The sequence below is a fragment of the Cynocephalus volans genome, chromosome 5, assembly GCF_027409185.1.
Source record: "Cynocephalus volans isolate mCynVol1 chromosome 5, mCynVol1.pri, whole genome shotgun sequence".
NCBI lineage: Eukaryota > Metazoa > Chordata > Mammalia > Dermoptera > Cynocephalidae > Cynocephalus > Cynocephalus volans.
Genome location: NC_084464.1, coordinates 46915056 through 46932536, shown reverse-complemented (window position 1 = coordinate 46932536; position 17481 = coordinate 46915056).

Sequence of the window (17481 nt, the reverse complement as noted above, 5' to 3'; positions counted from 1 at the left end):
AGCTTGGCCACTTTTTCTACATGGAAGAATCAGGAAGGGAGAAGAGATAAAGGAAAATAGGACTGGCAATTACAGAACTCTTCAGTGGGCTATGAGTGGGGGACAGTCTGCTGGCCTCTCTTTGACCATGTTAGTCCTATCACAAGCGGAGTGACCTAGGAGTTACATAATACCAGCCATGTTACTGGTCCCCAATACCATCCTCTGCCTTTAGAGCCATTCAAGAACCTGGAACTTATACTGAATAAGGAGGAACAATCAAGGCAGCAGCCATTTTCTCCTTCAATAATAGACTTAGTAGTTTTATTGATTTACTTTAATAATATACATGGAGGGCCAGCCCCGTGGCTCACTCGGGAGAGTGCGGTGCTGTTAGCGCCGAGGCCGCGGGTTCAGATCCTATATAGGAATGGCCAGTGTGCTCACTGGCTGAGCGTGGTGCGGACTCCACCGTGCTGAGGGTTGTGATCACCTTACCGGTCAGGAAAAAAAAAAAAAGGAAAAAAGAAATAATATACATGGATTTGTTTTATTTAGTATCATAAATTGGAAATTAACATTTGGGGGAAGATTATTTTGATGACATCAGTAAATTCTGGACCACCTACTTTAGATTGAATAAATGTTAATGCAAATTTAAACATTAATGAAGGACTATCTCTCACCCATTAAATAAAAAAAAGTAAAATAAGAAAACCCAAAGGTGTTGAAGTTACTGGGAAAAAAATCTGTTCATACATTATTAGCACAGTCCACTTCCAGGGGAGGGGGTGAGGGCAATATTCTTTAAATTCCATATGATATTTATTCACAAAATTATTCAAAAGATGAAGACAATCATATCTCCTCATTCCTCACCACCACCGCCCTCCAGGGCTGGGCACAGATTGTCTCATCTTTTTCTCTTTGTTGTAGTAAAATACACACAACATAAAATTTACCGTCTTAACCACTGTTAAGCGTACAGTTCAGTGGCATTAAGTTCATCTGCACTGTTTGGGCAGCCATCACCATCATCCATCTCCAGAGCTCTTTTTATCCTGCAAAACTGAAACTCTCCACCCATGAAAGGGTAACTCCCCACTCTCCCATCTCCCCAGCCCTTGGCAACCACGCTTTTGCTTTCTCTCTCCATGAGTTTGCACCTCATGTAAGTGCAATTGTACAGTGTTTGTTTTTTTGTGACTGGCTTACTTCACTTAACACAAAGTCTTGAAAGTTCATCCATGTTGTAGCATATGTCAGAATTTTTTCCTTTTTAAGGCTGAATAATATCCCATTGTATGCATATGCCACATTTTGCTTATTCATTCATCTGTCAGTGGACACTTTGGTTGCTTTTACATTTTAGCTACTATGAATAATGCTGTTATGAACACGGATGCACAAGTATCTCTTCAAGACGCTGCTTTCAATTCTTTGGATGTATACCCGGAAGGAGAATTGCTGGATCATATGGTAGATTGTCTCATTTCTTTTTGTTCTTGTTTCTTTTTTTACGTTTTTTTTGGGGGGGTGAGTGGCCAGTATGGGGATCCAGGCCAGTGACGTTGGTGTTATAAGGCTGCACTCTAACCAACTGAGCCAACCAGCCAGCCCGATTGTCATCTTTTGTCAGGAGTGGCCTGGCATCTAGACCAGGGGGTGTTAGGAGCCTGGAGAGGATTCCCTGTGTGACCTCAGGCAGGCCACTTTCCCTCTCTGAGAACGGATTCATGCATGTGTCTAAAACAGGGGCTCTTGTCAGCCACACACACTCCCAGGCCCCTTTTCTTGGGAGATTCTAATTAGGTGCCTGGACTGGGGCCCAGGAATTTGGTTTTATTTTTAAAAAAGCCTTTTTAAAAAATACCTGATTTTTATCATCAGACAGGTTTAAGGATCACAGGATCTGACGCTTTCCAAAGGCCCTTGCAGCTTGACCTTCTGTGGCCTCAGTGGTTAAGAGACCTAGAGTCAAGCTGACTGGGTTCGAGTTCTAGTTGCCAGTTACCAAAACCACCTCAGTTTCTTCACCCCCTAAAGGAGGGTGATGGCTCTACCACAGGACTGTTGCAGAAAGCAAGTGGAAATGAGAGGAAAAAAGCCTTAGTATAAACCTAATACTCAAAAAAAAAAAATTTTTTTTTTTTTTAAGTCCTCTAGTATCTTTATTAGATCTTTTAAAGTCCCAGTTGTCCTCTCCTTCGGCCGGGCTGCTGTCCTCGCCCAGTGGGTGGATTCCTGTCGCCACCTGGTGGTGGGACTAAGTCAGTGCGCTCACCTCGCCCATCCCATCCCAAGTCTTGGCTTCTGGATGGAAGCCTCAGCCCCTGGGTGAGGACGCAAGCCCAAGGTGGGAGGGCTTGGGGTCCGGGGGTCCCAGCAATCCAGAAAGTCCATTCCACAGCCCCATCCCAGCGATGGCGAGTTGTCGGTGCCGTTCTGCCTCCCTGGGTGGCTCTGTGACCAGGGCCTGATCTGTCTGCCCCCTCCTCAACAGTAAGGATGGAGCTGTGTGCCAGCTCTGCACTAGGGGCCTTAGAGACATCGTCTCATTCGGCCCTCACAACCCCTTCGTAAGGAAGAAGGACTTATGCCTTTTCCACAGATGAGGACATTGAGACTCAGAGAAGCTAAGTGACTGACACAAAGTCACACAGCTTGCAATGACAGAGCCAACTCTCAAACATAGGTGGATGTTAAAACCACCTATTTCCACAAAGCCACAAGGCCTCTAAACTAATTCCCGCTTCGGCTGGACATTGAACTCACACCTGGGGAGCCTTAAAGAATACTGATGCCTGCGCCCCACCTCAGGTGATGAACGAGTCTGCGGGTTTTGCAAGGCTGCGGAGGGACTCTAATGGGCGGCCCAGTGAGAACCACTGCTCTAAACTCGCCCGTCCTGTTTCTCGTCCCTTGGGGCTCTGCCTTCTGCTCTGGTGACAGCAAACTGTCCGGGGCTGAGGCGCTCGCTCCCGGGGCTCAAAGCTGCACCGGAAGGCTATCGCATTAAAAAAATCTTTTTTATTTTTTTAAGTTTCCACTTTAACTGTGTTTTTGTTATTGTTGTTGTTTTTAAGATAAAAGTGTTGAGTATTAAAGGAGCTAATACAGATAAAGCACTGAGACCAGTGCCGGGAACCCAGCAAGCTCTCAGTAAATGTTAGTCACTGCGCCGCTGGTGGCAGCATTACTATTCCTGACCCCGTCGACAGCTCCCCATGCGGACTACTCGCCAGTGATCAGGAGAACCCCTCTTTTCCTTTGATCAGGAGAACCCCTCTTTTCCTTTTCAGATTATCACGCGCCCATAGGGTGGGGCTATTCATCAAAGGAGTCCCGCCCAGGGGCGGGCACATTGCCGAACTGGCCAATCAGAGCAGCCCATCCTCGGCTTAAACCGACTAATCCAGGGGTAGACAAGTGACCCAAGCAGAGATAGTCGGGCCCCTCTTGGGGGGATTGATACGGATGACAGAGGTGACAGGGCACCTTTCCTGCCAACGCAGGGGAAAGCAGAGATTATGAGAGAGAGACTCGAGGACATCTTTTGAGCCCCTGGGTACAGACGTGCCTGGGGTGAGAATGCTCCTAGACCGCCCAGTTAAGAGCCAATCAATTTCCTTTTGAGTTTATGTTAGTTTGCATTGGACTTCTGTCACCTGCCATCAACAGAGTCCCGCTCGGCTTTAGATAGACTTCATAGTCCCTGCTCACCCCAGGGCCACTGCGGATTCAGCTGAGATGTCCAGGGAGTGGCTTCTTACATGGAAGAAGGATTCTGAGGGCGACTCACCCATCCCATTAATTGCCCATGAGTGAGCATCGTGTATAGCAACATTACCCTGACAATTCCTCATAGGGAAGGGGACTAGAGAGACTAACAACCAATGCAGAGCGTGATCCTGCACCTGTAAAAGATGTTATGGGGACAATTAGTAAAACTCGAATGTGGTCTTTGGCCAAGGATATTCCAGAGTTCTTTACACTATTCTCGCAACTTAGGTGCAAGTTTGAAATTGTTTCAAAATAAAAAATTTTTAAAAATCTTGTAAATTGCCTGTCAAGTACTGTACCCACAGCCACATTCACACACCACATTGGAGACCCACAAATGGACCTTGAACAAGTCCCAGGGGCTGAGGCAGGACCAGTGATGGAATGAGTCCCTGTCCCTTCCTGGTGATGAGGCAGGCCTTTAAGGACCACTTGTGCCAGAAATCTGTATCTTGAAACACTAGAATCGCTAGGCTCAGATTCCGTGGAACTGAGACAGGATAAGAGAAAGGGCAGGTTCCCCCGTTCCCAGTTCTCAGTACCAGAGACAGTTCTCTCCTCTCCCTCTCTGTCAGCACTCATTCAGTGATTCAGCACAGCTTGTGCCAGGCCCTGGAGATACTGTGAACAGGATGGACAAGGTCCCTGCAGTCTTTTCCTGGGAGCCTCCGGGAGACAATGCTTCACTGCAGTGGTTCTCAGTCGAGAGCGTGCATCGGAACCTCCAGAGGGTATGCTAAATGCTGATGGCTGGGCCCCACCCCGGAATCTCTGATGGGAGGGGTAAGGTCTGATAATTTGCCTTTCTGCCACATTCCCAGGTGATGCTGATGCTGCTGGTCTAGGGACTGCACTTTGAGAGCCACTTTTTTACTGAGAGGAGTAATTTAAAGAGTAAGAGTTTCAGGCCCCACAGGAGGCCCTGATCACCCAAGGAGCTTTAAAAACTCCCCATACATCAAGGTCAAAGGTTCAAATCCCTGTACCAGCCAGCCACCAAAAAACAAACAAACCACACACTCCCCATGCCCAAGCCCCACTCCACAGTAATGAAATTGGAATTTCTGAGAGGTGAGACCAGGCATCAGGATGTTTAAAGCTCCCTGGGTGATTCCAACGCACTGCCATGGTTGGACACCACTGCCTTAAACTAACCCAGATCCAGATTGAACCGGTTTTACCCAGATTTGTCTTCAACCTGGCCCAGAGCTCTGAGGATATCTCTCTCCCATTTGCAGCCTCCCAGCTCAGCCCTGTGCTGTGATGTCTGCAAATTTCACTACCAACCTCTAAGGGTCCTACAAAGCCTCTATGGCCATCTCATTTTACAGATGGGGAAACTGAGGACTTGCATCCACCCAGGGAAGAGAGTGGCAGAGTAGAGATTCAAACCTAATACTGCCTGCCCAGCTTCTCTCTTCTCCCCTACCCTGCTTTACCTCAGTGTTTCCCAGGGTGCTCTGGCATTTGGGGCAGGACCACTGTGCCCGTCCCCCACATTACAGGACATCTAGCATCTCTGGCCCCTGCCCCTAAACACCATGAGCAATCCCCAGTCACTGTGACAACTCAAAATGCCCCACACATTTCCAAATGCCCCACCTAGGAGCCACTGCCTCAAACACTAATCCCAGTATGCGGCACATTCCAGAATCCTTAAATGCCCATTCCTAAGTGTGCCAGATACCTCCAGTGACATCTACCCTTGCCATTAGAATTGACCTATTCCTGACATGAAACCCAACTTTAACTTGAACTTCAGCCCCAAACCTCATCCCAACCCAACTCTAACCATAAATGACAACTCTCTCGTCAACTGCCATTTATTCTCCATAGCCTTCCTGAGCGTACAGGTCCCATCAGCTCAGACCCTGTTTAACAACTTTCTAAAACTTCTTAGCGCCCACCATTGCCCACTGGCATTGTCATCTTCAGTATAACCTGAACATAACTTTCTAGTTGTAGCCATTAGGATTAGGTTTGACTATATGTAACAGGAAATCTCCATATAACAGTGACTTAAACAAGATGGAATACTAAGGTCAAGGGTTTGGATCCCCATACCTGCCAGCCACCAAAAAATAAATACATAAATAAATAAAGTAAACAAGATGGGCTTGTTTTCTCTTTCTTTCTCTCTCAACTCAAGGCTCCTTCTAGCTGGTTGCTCCACGGTCACAGCTCATGTTCCCAAAGTCACCTCATGGTCCAATATGGCTGCCAGAGCTCCAGCCATCAGGTCCTCTGGCCAGCCAGTGGGAAGGAAAAAGTAACCAAGAAGGCCACACCCTCCTATAAAGGACACTTCCCAGAAGTGCCCGCTTCCATATACATCCCAGTAGCTGGAATTTGGCCACATGGCTGCAGGGAAAGCTGGGAAATGTTGTCTTTTTCTGGGTGTCACAGGCTCTTCTACAAATCAGGGGTTTTATTACTAAGAAAGAAGAAAACATGTTTGGGGACAAATAGTTGCTCCCAGACCTTTATCCCTCCCTCCCACCCTTAATGAGGACCTTGGTTTTGAACCTCACATCCTCAGACTATACGCCCTTTGAAGATTGTGGCTCCTGGCATGCTCCAGCACATCCCTGTCCTAATTCCTGGTGACTTCCACATCCAAGGGCACCCATCCGTCTGGCAGCCAGCATCTCAGCTCCTCAGCCTCCTTTCCTCTATGATCTTGTCCTCCATCTTCCCTCTGCCACTAGATTTCATCACCACTTTATCATAACTGACCCCCCGACTTTCCACTTCGTCTTTGCCCTTCTCCGACCACCTCTCTTTCTCGGTCCCTGATTCCACCACCTTTCAACCTCGCCGGGAACTACACCCATGCCTCTGTCATACCTTCCCCTGTCCCTTTGTTATTTCTCCCAAGTTAAAACAACAAAAACAAAAACAGGGAGCACTTCTCTGACTGTAGGATGGTGTTTCCCAGGTCGATCCTCACATTTGGCTCCAAATAAATTTTATAAAATTGAAAATAAAATTAAACAACCCTCCCTCTCTTGAATCTACTTCCCCCTCTAGCTACCACCACAGCATTTCTCTGCTCCCCCGGTAGCAAACGCCTCGGGTCCTGTCCAGCCTCTGCAGTTCCTCCCCTCCCAAGCGCCCTTAAACCCACTCCAGGCACTTTCACCGCCACCGCCCTGCTCCTCTGAAGCTGCTCTTGCCTGTGTCACCAGCGACTTCCATGGGACTAAGTCCAGTCACCAATGTCCTTGCTCACCTAGGTTGGCCCATTCCATCATCAGCGCCCAGTCACACGTGCTCAACGCGGACAGCTTGGTCTCTGGCATTGCTCGGTGTGATTATGTGCCCCTTTCACTCTTACAAGTGTCTGTACTTGGACAACAAAACTTGCCATCACCGCTCTCTCAGCAACATGTAACACAGCTGCCACCCCTCCACACCGGGGATTCTGCCCCCTCCCCGCTGCTCCTCCTCCTCTCCTGGGACCTCCTAATAGTGCGGTGCCCCTGGCCTCAGTCCGTGGTCCCCTCCTCTGCTCTAACCTCACTCTTTCCCTCGGTGATCTCAGCCACGTGTTCGGCTTTATGTAACTACTATCTGGGGGCTGATGGCTCCTAATTTTGTATCTCCTTATGTCCAGCTGCCTGTGTGACATCTCCACGTAGATGTCCAGTTGGCACTTTGAACCGACCACGTCCAATACTAGACTCCTGACTCCCCACCTGACGCTCCGCAGGTCCCCTCATCCCAGTTCATGCAGCCGCTGTCTCACCAATTGCTCAGGCCAAAGTCCTTGTGCCCCCGACTCCCCTCACACTCCACACCCAACGTGCCGGTGTAGTCTGCTGTGGCCACCACCTTCTCAGCCGGGCACCGACTAGAGCACTGTGACAGCCTCCTCACCAGCCTCCTGCCTCCCCCACTGCCCTAAATCTGCTCTGCACACAAAAGCCAGAGTGAGCATGTTAAAATTTGCCATGTCCTGCCTCCGCTCAAAGCCCTCCAATGTTCCCCAGTTCTCACCAAGTAAAACCCAGTTATCTTAACCCCCGTGCTGCCCAGCCACCCACCACACCCCTAGCACCTCGTGTCCATCTCTACCCTTGTGTCCTATTCCCCCTCACTCACTATGCTCCAGCCACACTGACCCCTCGCTGTTCCTCACTTGTGGCCAAGCAAGCTCCCACCTCAGGGCTTTGGCACCTGCTGTTCATCTTCCTGGAATGTTCTTCCCCCAAATGTCAATGCGGCTCACCCCTCACCCCTTCAGATCTTTACTCAGATGTCACCATCTCAGTGAGACCTTCTGATCACTCTATTTGAACTTGCAAGCCTCTCTCCCCTCAAACCCCACGGTAGTTTGGAATGTCAGAGTTACAAGGGCAGGGACTTTAGTCCATTCTGTTCACTGCTTTATGGTGAGTGCCTGGAATGGCCTAGCACACAGCAGGGACTCAATGAACAGTTACTGAATGAGCCCTCCTCCTCTGCCACAACAGCCTGACCTCCCGTCCCTCTGGCTCGAGCCCTTGTCCCCTTATCCTGTTGGTCTCCAGCAGACTGGGCAGAAACAGATCTGGTCCTATTCACTTGTCCTGGCACCCTGGGTCTGGGAGCTGGGGACCAAGAGGCTGCTTCTCTATTTCTGCTCCTGGGTCCTTGGGAACTTGGGAGAGGGAGACCCCTCTCTGAGTGAACTGAGACTGTGACTGTCCTGCTGCAGAGGGCACGCTTGACTGAAGGGGGGATGCCACACTGAGACAGAGTTCCCAAGCAGCTGCCCGCATGCAGCATGATGGCTTCGGAAGGCAGCGAGTGGCCTGCCCTGGACGTGTGTAAGCAGCGGGGGCTGGGGGTATGAGGGGATTCCCGACTCTGCTGGAGGCCAGCTCAGATTCATACTGATTCTGTGAGAAACCACAGAGTCCCCAGTAGCATCGCTTGTCTCATCCTGCTCTCTAGAGGAGACATGAGTGTCCTTGTTTCACTCTCTGTACACCTCATGAGGACAAAAACTGGGCTTGGATCCCATTTTCAGCTCCTGCAGCCAGCACCCAGCAACTACCCAGGGCTTCCATCAACCGACAACCCAGAAGCCCTCTGTGGGCCACAGTGGGGCTGTGCCCAAGCACCTGTGACACTCCAAATGGTGACTTAACCTCTCTGAGCCCCTATTCCTCATCAGAGAAGCAAGGATAAGAAGGACCCTGGTCCTGGAGTGTCCTGGGGTTCCCTGAGGGAAGCTTTTTTGTAGAACAATCTGCCAGGGGCTGTGATTCAACCACAGGACCTCAACAAAGTCAACATAATAAAGTCCTGGCGATTTCAAAGCTTGGACCTGTTTTCTATTTTGCAAGAGCCTGGATACACCTTCAGGCAGTTTCTGATTAGCCCATCTGAAGGGCCTTTCGAAATGCAAATGTATTTTCCCAGATTGAGAAGTTGAAGTTCCCAGCAAGGGGGAAAGCTTGGCCAAGGTCACCCAGCTGGGACGTGATGAAACAGGACACCTGGGTCTGTGTCTGGGCAAAACCTCCATCTCTTAACCACTTCAGACTTTCTCCAAAGTCCCTTCCTTGCACCTTGGTGCCGTACAAGCTGAGCTAGGGAGGCCTAGGTTGAGTCCCTTAGGGACCTGGGCCTCAATTTCCTTATCTGTGAAATAAAGGTAAAGCAACACGGAATTTGCTACACAGTAGGCACCGTGCTAAGCACCGTACTCGTATCAATCCATTTCATTCTCACAACTTTCATAAAGTTAGGTACAATTATTGTCACCACTTTACAGGCTAGAAAAACAGAGGCACAGTGGGGTGAAATAATGTGCCCACCTGCCTATCAAAGTTTCCATAGTGACACTTATAGAAATAAAAGTGTGGCTGGTCAATTGCTCAGCTGTTTGGAGCATGGTGTTATATCACCAAGGTGAAGGGTTCACATCCCCAGACCAGCCAACTGCAAAAGAGAGAGAGAGAGAAATAACACAAGTAAATACCAGGCACATAGTATGTGCTTAGTTAATGGTATGGTTCCACCAAGCACCAGCTGTGTGACCTTGGGCAAGTTACTTAATTTCTCTGAGCCACAAACAGATGAGCATGCTGTGAAGATGAATTGAGAGCACTGGGCACAGTGCCTGGCACGTGCGAGGAGCCATTTATTCATCAGCATCATCATCACTGGTGGTAGCAAGTCATCTTCTGAAAGCGGATTTAATTTTAGATAACAGCTAAAATTCATGAGGAATGAGTCTAGTAACTAATGCCAATGATCAAGCTGAGACATATCATTTTTAGACCAAAACAAGGTGTAATTATAGAGCCTCCAGCCTGTTTTCTTGCAGCCTGGAGCACCAGTGTCAGAGCGATAGGTACTAGAGATTATCTGTGTTGCTGATCTGAGTCTTATCCCTAAACTGAACTCTCATTTTAACCAAAATCCTGACTCCTACTTCTAAACCCACCCCGTCCCAAATCTGAACGTTTATACGGCCCCTCAGTTCCCTCCACAAGCTCGTCACTCCAGCCTCACCAAACCCTCAAGTTTCTTCTTCTTCTTTCCCGAGCTCCCCTTTGGTATTTTCTGTTTCGATCATGGTCTCGACCTGTACTAATTCTCAAGGGATTAAAACAAATGTAATTGCATTCAAAGTGCACAAAATTTGAATACATTCTCCTCAAAAGTGATTAAGTAAATATTAAACAATTTTTAAATTTAAATTATTTTTCACATGTTTTCGAAAGTGACTTTTCTTCTAAAATATTCAAAATGATTTACTAAAATTATAAGGCAAGGCTGGCCAGTTAGCTCAGTTGGTTAGAGCACAGCCTTATAACACCAAGGTCATGGGTTCAGATCCCCTTACCAGCAAGCTGCCAAAAAAAAAAAAAAAAAAGTTAAAAGGTGGGCCGGCCATGGCTCACTTGGGAGAGTGCGGTGCTGATAACACCAAGGCCACAGGTTTGGATCCTATATAGGGATGGCCGGTTAGCTCACTGTGTGAGCGTGGTGCTGACAACACCAAGTCAAGTGTTAAGATCCCCTTACCAGTCATCTTTAAAGAAAAAAAGTTAAAAGGCAATATACAACTTATAATTAATAAATATCAATAACTTAATCAAACAAAAGTGGATTTTTTTTTTTTTTTTTTTTTTTTTTGTCGTTTTTTCGTGACCGGCACTCGGCCAGTGAGTGCACCGGTCAGTCCTATATAGGATCCGAACCCGCGGCGGGAGGGTCGCCGCGCTCCCAGCGCAGCACTCTACCAAGTGCGCCACGGGCTCGGCCCCAAAAGTGGATTTTTGAAATTTTAATTTCATCATTAAATATTTTTAGAAAAATAGAACTCTTTGCAAAAAGCATCCAATGTCCTAATAGCTGCTGATATAAAGAATTGCTATTATGCTTCACAGGTTATGCTGAGACCTACATATGTACAAATTTAACAGTAATATGAATTGCTTAATATTGTCAAATGTTCCTCAGCTGCCTTGTGCTACTGTTATGAATACCAGGTCAATACATGAGAACCTCCAGAACACGAAAAGAAGTAAGAAAACAGACTCTTGCTACCATAACACCCATGCAACCTGAGAGGGAAGAAAGAGATGAGAAGTTAACTCATCTTTTCTTTCACCTAAAAGCTTCTGCTAACCAGGCAAGCAACGGAGCACACCTGGGGTCCTGAGGCAGGGGGCATGGGCCACTGCCCCACCTGCAGGAACATATTAGAATGCATTTATTAGCCACGTGTGTTTCTTTGGGGTGTGTGACTTGTCTAATCATGTCCTTCACCAAAATTCTGTTAAGATTTTTCTAATTCATTTTTAAGAGTTCTTTATGCATTAAGGCCGTTAATCTTTGTGTGTTAAATTGTGTGTGTTCCTTATCAATTGACTTTAAATTTGTGATATTTTCACTCACTTGTATGTTGAGAAAGTAATTTTTTATCTAAACATTAAATAATAAATAAATAAATAAATAAAAGCTTCTGCTGCACAACACCTCCCCGCACTCCAAAGTAGTGTCTATCTCTGACTCTGGCTGCATCTTAGCCCACACCTCTCCCAAACTTTGGTGCAGCCACCTTTGGTTTTAAAGATGTGGAGAAGTGTCCCTGAGGCCTGAGCCATGTTAGAACACAGATGTGGAGCTGAGACCCTTGTGGCACCAGGGCCCAGTGTAAGGCCATGGGGGGTAAGGGAAGTGCCCACAGCCCAGCAGCCACCAAGGTGAACCCATGTGGCACTGGGGCTCAATCTAAGGCACTGGGGGTAAGAGAAGCATCTACAGCCCAACAGTCGCAGAGGTGAGCCAAGACCTGCATAGCACTGGGGGCTCAGTCTAAGGCCACAGAAAGCTGGAACAGGAGCCAAGGTGGTTTAATATAGATACAACCACACCTTCTGTCACCACAAGGACAGTTCACCATCACAGTAGCAGCCAGGGCCACTGTACAGGCAACCTGCCACTCCCTTGACTATATTGATATAAGAAGAGTCACCAGTAGAGCCTGCAAATAGAAGATGAAAACTTTATCCTCATAGCCACCCCTGCAGTAACAGATCCTCTACCAGATGACCAAACATCAACAAAAAAAGACTAGAACTACAAATAAACAAGAAGATATGACACCACCAAAGGAATACAGTAATGCTCAAATTCCAGACCCCATCGAACAGGGAATCTTTGAAATGTCTGAAAAGGAATTTTGAGCAATGATCTTAAGAAAGCTGGAAGAAATAAAAGAAGACTCAATTAGAGAACACAAGGAAACAAGAAAAAATATCCAGAATATGAAGGAGGAAATTTACAAAGAGATTAATACTTTAAAAAAGAATGTAGCAGAACTCCTAGAAATGAAAGATTCTCTCAATGAAACAAAAAACACAACAGAGAGTTTGAGCAGCAGACTAGAACAAGCAGAAAAGAGAATTTCAGATCTCTACGATGGTCTTTTCCAAATAACCCAGGCAGACAACAAAAAAAAGGAAAAAAGAATTAAAAATAATGAAGAAGATCTAAGAGAGATAGCAGACAACCTCAAGTGCTCTAACATCCAAATTGTGGGTATTCCAGAATGGGAGGAGAAAGGAAAAGGTATTAAAAACCTATTTAAGGAAATAATAACAGAAAACTTCCCAGGTGTAGGGAGAGATGCACACCTTCAGATCCAGGAAGCTCAAAGGTCCCCAAACAGATTCAATCCAAAAAGATCCTCTCCAAGACACATAATAGTCAAATTTGCAAAGCTCAATGACAAAGAGAGAATTCTAAAAGCAGCAAGAGAAAATCGTCAAGTCACCTATAGGGAACCCCCCATCAGACTAACAGCAGACTTCTCAACTAAAACCCTACAGGCCAGAAGAAAGTGGAATGATATATTCAAAACGCTAAAAGAAAAAAAATTGCCAGCCAAGAATTCTTTACCCAGCAAGGCTCTCCTTCAGAAATGAGGGAGAAATAGTGTATTTCCCAGACAAACAAAAATTGTGGGAGTTCACCACCACATGACCAGCCCTGCAAGAAATTCTCAAGGGAGTCCTGTATCTGGAATCTGAATAATGATGATCACTATCGCGGATACACAAGAAAGAGCAAAACCTGCCATTAAAACAAAAATGCCAGTGAGAAAGAGTAGGAAGCAAAATCATGCCACCTCAAATTTCCAACTAGCATTGAAGAAGAGAAATAAAAGGGGAAGTAATGATCAAAAGATATTTAAAACATCTAAACAAAAAGCAATTAAATGACAGGAATTAAACAATACCTGTTAATAACTACCCTAAATGTGAATGGATTAAACTTCCCATTTGTTTTAGTGTGTTTTGTGTTGCTATAACAGAAATACTTGAGACTGGGTAATTTGAAAGGAAAAGAGGTTTATTTGGCTTACGATTCTGGGGCAGCTGCATCTGGCACGGGCCTCAGGCTACTTCTACTCATGGTGGAAAAGCAGCAGGCAGTTGGCCAGTACAAGCAGATCACATGGCGAGAGAGGAAGCAAGAGAGAGAGAGAGGTGCCAGGGTCCTTTAAACAATCAGCTCTCGGGCCGGCCCGTGGCTCACTCGGGAGAGTGCGGTGCTGATAACACCAAGGCCCCGGGTTCGGATCCCATATACGGATGGCCGGTTCGCTCACTGGCTGAGCGTGGTGCTGACAACACCAAGTCAAGGGTTAAGATCCCCTTACCAGTCATCTTTTAAAAAAAAAAAAAAAAACAATCAGCTCTCGCGGGAAATAACAGAGGGAGAACTCACTCACTACCCCTTCTCCCCTAGGGAGAGCATTAATCCATTCATGAGGGATCCACCCCCATGACTCAATAAGTTTCCAGCACTGCCACGTTGGGGATCAAATTTCCACATGAGTTTTGGAGGGGACAACACATCCAAACTCCATCACCATTCAAAAGGCACAGATTGACTGATTGGATTAAAAAGCTACACCCAAGAATATGCTGTCTTCAAGAGACCCATCTCACCTATAGAGACACACACAGACTAAAAGTGAAGGGATGGAAAAAGATATACCATGCAAATAGAAACCAAAAACGAGAAGGAGTAGCTATTCTTCTATCAGATAAAATAGACTTTAAAACAAAAAACAAAAAGAGACAAAGAAGGCCACTATATAATGATAAAAGGATCTATCCAGCTAGAAGGCATAGCAATCATAAATATGTATGCACCCAATACCGGAGCACCCAGATATACAAAGCAAACACTCTTAGACCTAAAGAAAGAAATAGGCCCTAATATGTTAACAGTGGGTGACCCGAACACACCTCTCTCAGCATTGGACAGATCTTCCAGGCAACAAATCAACAAAGAGACACAGGATTTAAACTACACCTTAGACCAACTGGACCTGGCAGATATATACAGAACATTTCATCCAAAACTAAAGAATGTACTTTATTCTCATCAGCACATGGAATATTCTCCAGGATAGACCACATATTAGGTCACAAATCTAGTCTCAGCAAATTTTTAAAAGTTGAAATCATTCCAAGTATCTTTTCAGACCACAATGGACTGAAACTGGAAATCAATAAAAAGCAAAGCCCTGGAAACTATATAAATACATGGAAACTAAACAATAGGCTCCTGAATGACCTATGGGTCCAAGAAGAAATTAAACAGGAAATCAAAAAATTTCTTGAAACTAGTGAAAATAAAGATACAACATATCAAAACCTGTGGAATACTGCAAAAGCAGTACTAAGAGGGAAATTTATTGCAATAAACACTTACATCAAAAGAATGGCAAGACTTCAAATAAATGACCTGACACTGTGCCTCAAAGAACTTGAAAAACTATGCTAAAGGTAGTAGATGGAAAGAAATAATTAAGATCAGAGCAGAAATAAACGAAACAGAGACCCCAAAAATGATAGAAAAGATCAATGAAACAAAAAGTTGGTTTTTTGAGAAGATAAATAAAATAGACAAACCATTAGCTAGGTTAACAAAAAAAAAGAAGAGAGAAGACCCAAATAACAAAAATCAGAAATGAAAAGGGAGACATTACAACCAATACCATAGACATACGAAGAATCATTAGAGACTATTATAAACAACTGTATGACAACAAATATGAAAACTTGGAAGATATAAATAAGTTTCTGGACACATACAAACTACCCAGACTGAACCAAGAAGAGATAGAAAACCTAACAGACCAATAACAAGCAATGAGATTGAAGCGGTAACCAACAATCTTCCAACAGAGAAAAGCCCAGGTCTGGGTGGCTTTACTGCTGAATTCTACCAAACCTTTAAAGAAGAATTAATACCAATTCTCCTCAAACTCTTCCAAAAAATTGAAACAGAAACCATTCTCCCAAACTCATCCTATGAGGCCAACATAACTTTGATACCAAAACCATATAAAGACACAACAAACAGGCCAATATCCTTGATGAACACAGATGCAAAAATCCTCAAATATTAGCAATCAGAATACAGCAACACATCAAAAAAATTATACACCATGATCAAGTGGGATTCATCCCAGGGATGCAAGGATGGTTCAACATACGAAAGTCAATAAATGTGATACATCACATCAAAAAATTCAAGGACAAAAACCATATGATTATCTCAATAGATACTGAAAAAGCATTTGACAATTCAACATCCCTTCATGATAAAGACTCTCAACAAATTAGGTATGGAGGGAAAGAATCTCAACACAATAAAAGCCATTTATGACAAGCCCACTGCCAGTATCATTCTGAATGGGGAAAAACTGAAGGCTTTTCCCTTAAGAAAAGGAACAGGACAAAAATGCCCACTCTCACCACTTTTATTTAACATAGTACTGGAGGTACTAGCCAGAGCATTCAAGCAAGAGAAAGAAATAAAGGGCATCCAGATTGGAAAAGATGAAGTCAAACTGTCCATATTTGCAGATGATATGATACTACATATAGAAAAACTGAAAGACTCTATCAAAGAACTCCTAGAGCTGTTTAATAATTTCAGTTATGTTGCAGGATACAAAATAAATGCCCCCAAATCAGTTGCATTTATATTCTCCAATAATGAGCTAACAGAAAGAGAAATCAAGAAAGTACGCCCATTTACAACAGTCACACACACAAAAATACCTAGGAATCAATTTAACCAAGGAGGTGAAAGATCTCTGCAATGAGAACTACAAACCACTACTGAAAGAAATTAAGGAAGACACAAAAAGATGGAAAGACATTCCATGCTCCTGGATTGGAAGAATTAACATTGTGGAAATGTCTATACTACCCAAAGCAATCTACAGATTCAATGCAATCTCCATCAAAATACCAATGACATTCTTCATAGAAATGGAAAAAACAATCTGAGCATTCATGTGGAACAACAAAAGACCCCGATTAGCCAAAGCAATCCTGAGCAAGAAAAAGTAAAGCCAGTGGTATAACACCACCTGACTTCAAATTATACTACAAAGCTATAGTCACCAAAATAGTATGGTACTGGCATAAAAACAGACACTCAGACCAGTGGAGCAGAATAGAGAATGCAGAAATCACCTCTCAGGCTTACAGCCACCTGATATTTGACAAAGGAAGCAAAAACATACATTGGGGAAAAGACTGCCTCTTCAATAAGCAGTGCTGGGAAAATTGGATATACATAAGCAGAAGAATGGAACTAGATGTGCACCTCTCACCAAATACTAAAATCAACTCAAAATGGATTAAAGACTTAAATATAAGACCTGAAACTGTAAAATTACTAAGGGAAAATATAGGTGAAACACTTCAGGAACTAGGTCTGGGCACAGACTTTATGAACATGAGCCCAAAAGTACAAACAACAAAAGAAAAAATAAACAAATGGGTCTATATCAAACTAAAAAGCTTCTGCACAGCAAAGGAAACAATCAACAGAGTGAAACAACCTACAGAGTAGGAGAAAATTTTTGCTAACTATGCATCCAACAAGGGATTAATATCTGTGATATACAAGGAATTCAAGCAGTTACACAGGAAATAAATAAATAAATAAATAAATAAACCAATTAAAAAATGGGCAAAGGAACTGAATATTCATTTTTCAAAGGAAGACATACAAATGGCCAACAGGTACATGAAAAAATGCTCAGCATCACTAGTCATGAGGGAAATGCAAATTAAAACCACACCAAGATATCATCTCACACCAGTTAGACTGGCTATAATCAAAAAGACAGAGAATAACAAATGCTGGCAAGGATGTGGAGAGAAGGGAATGCTCCTA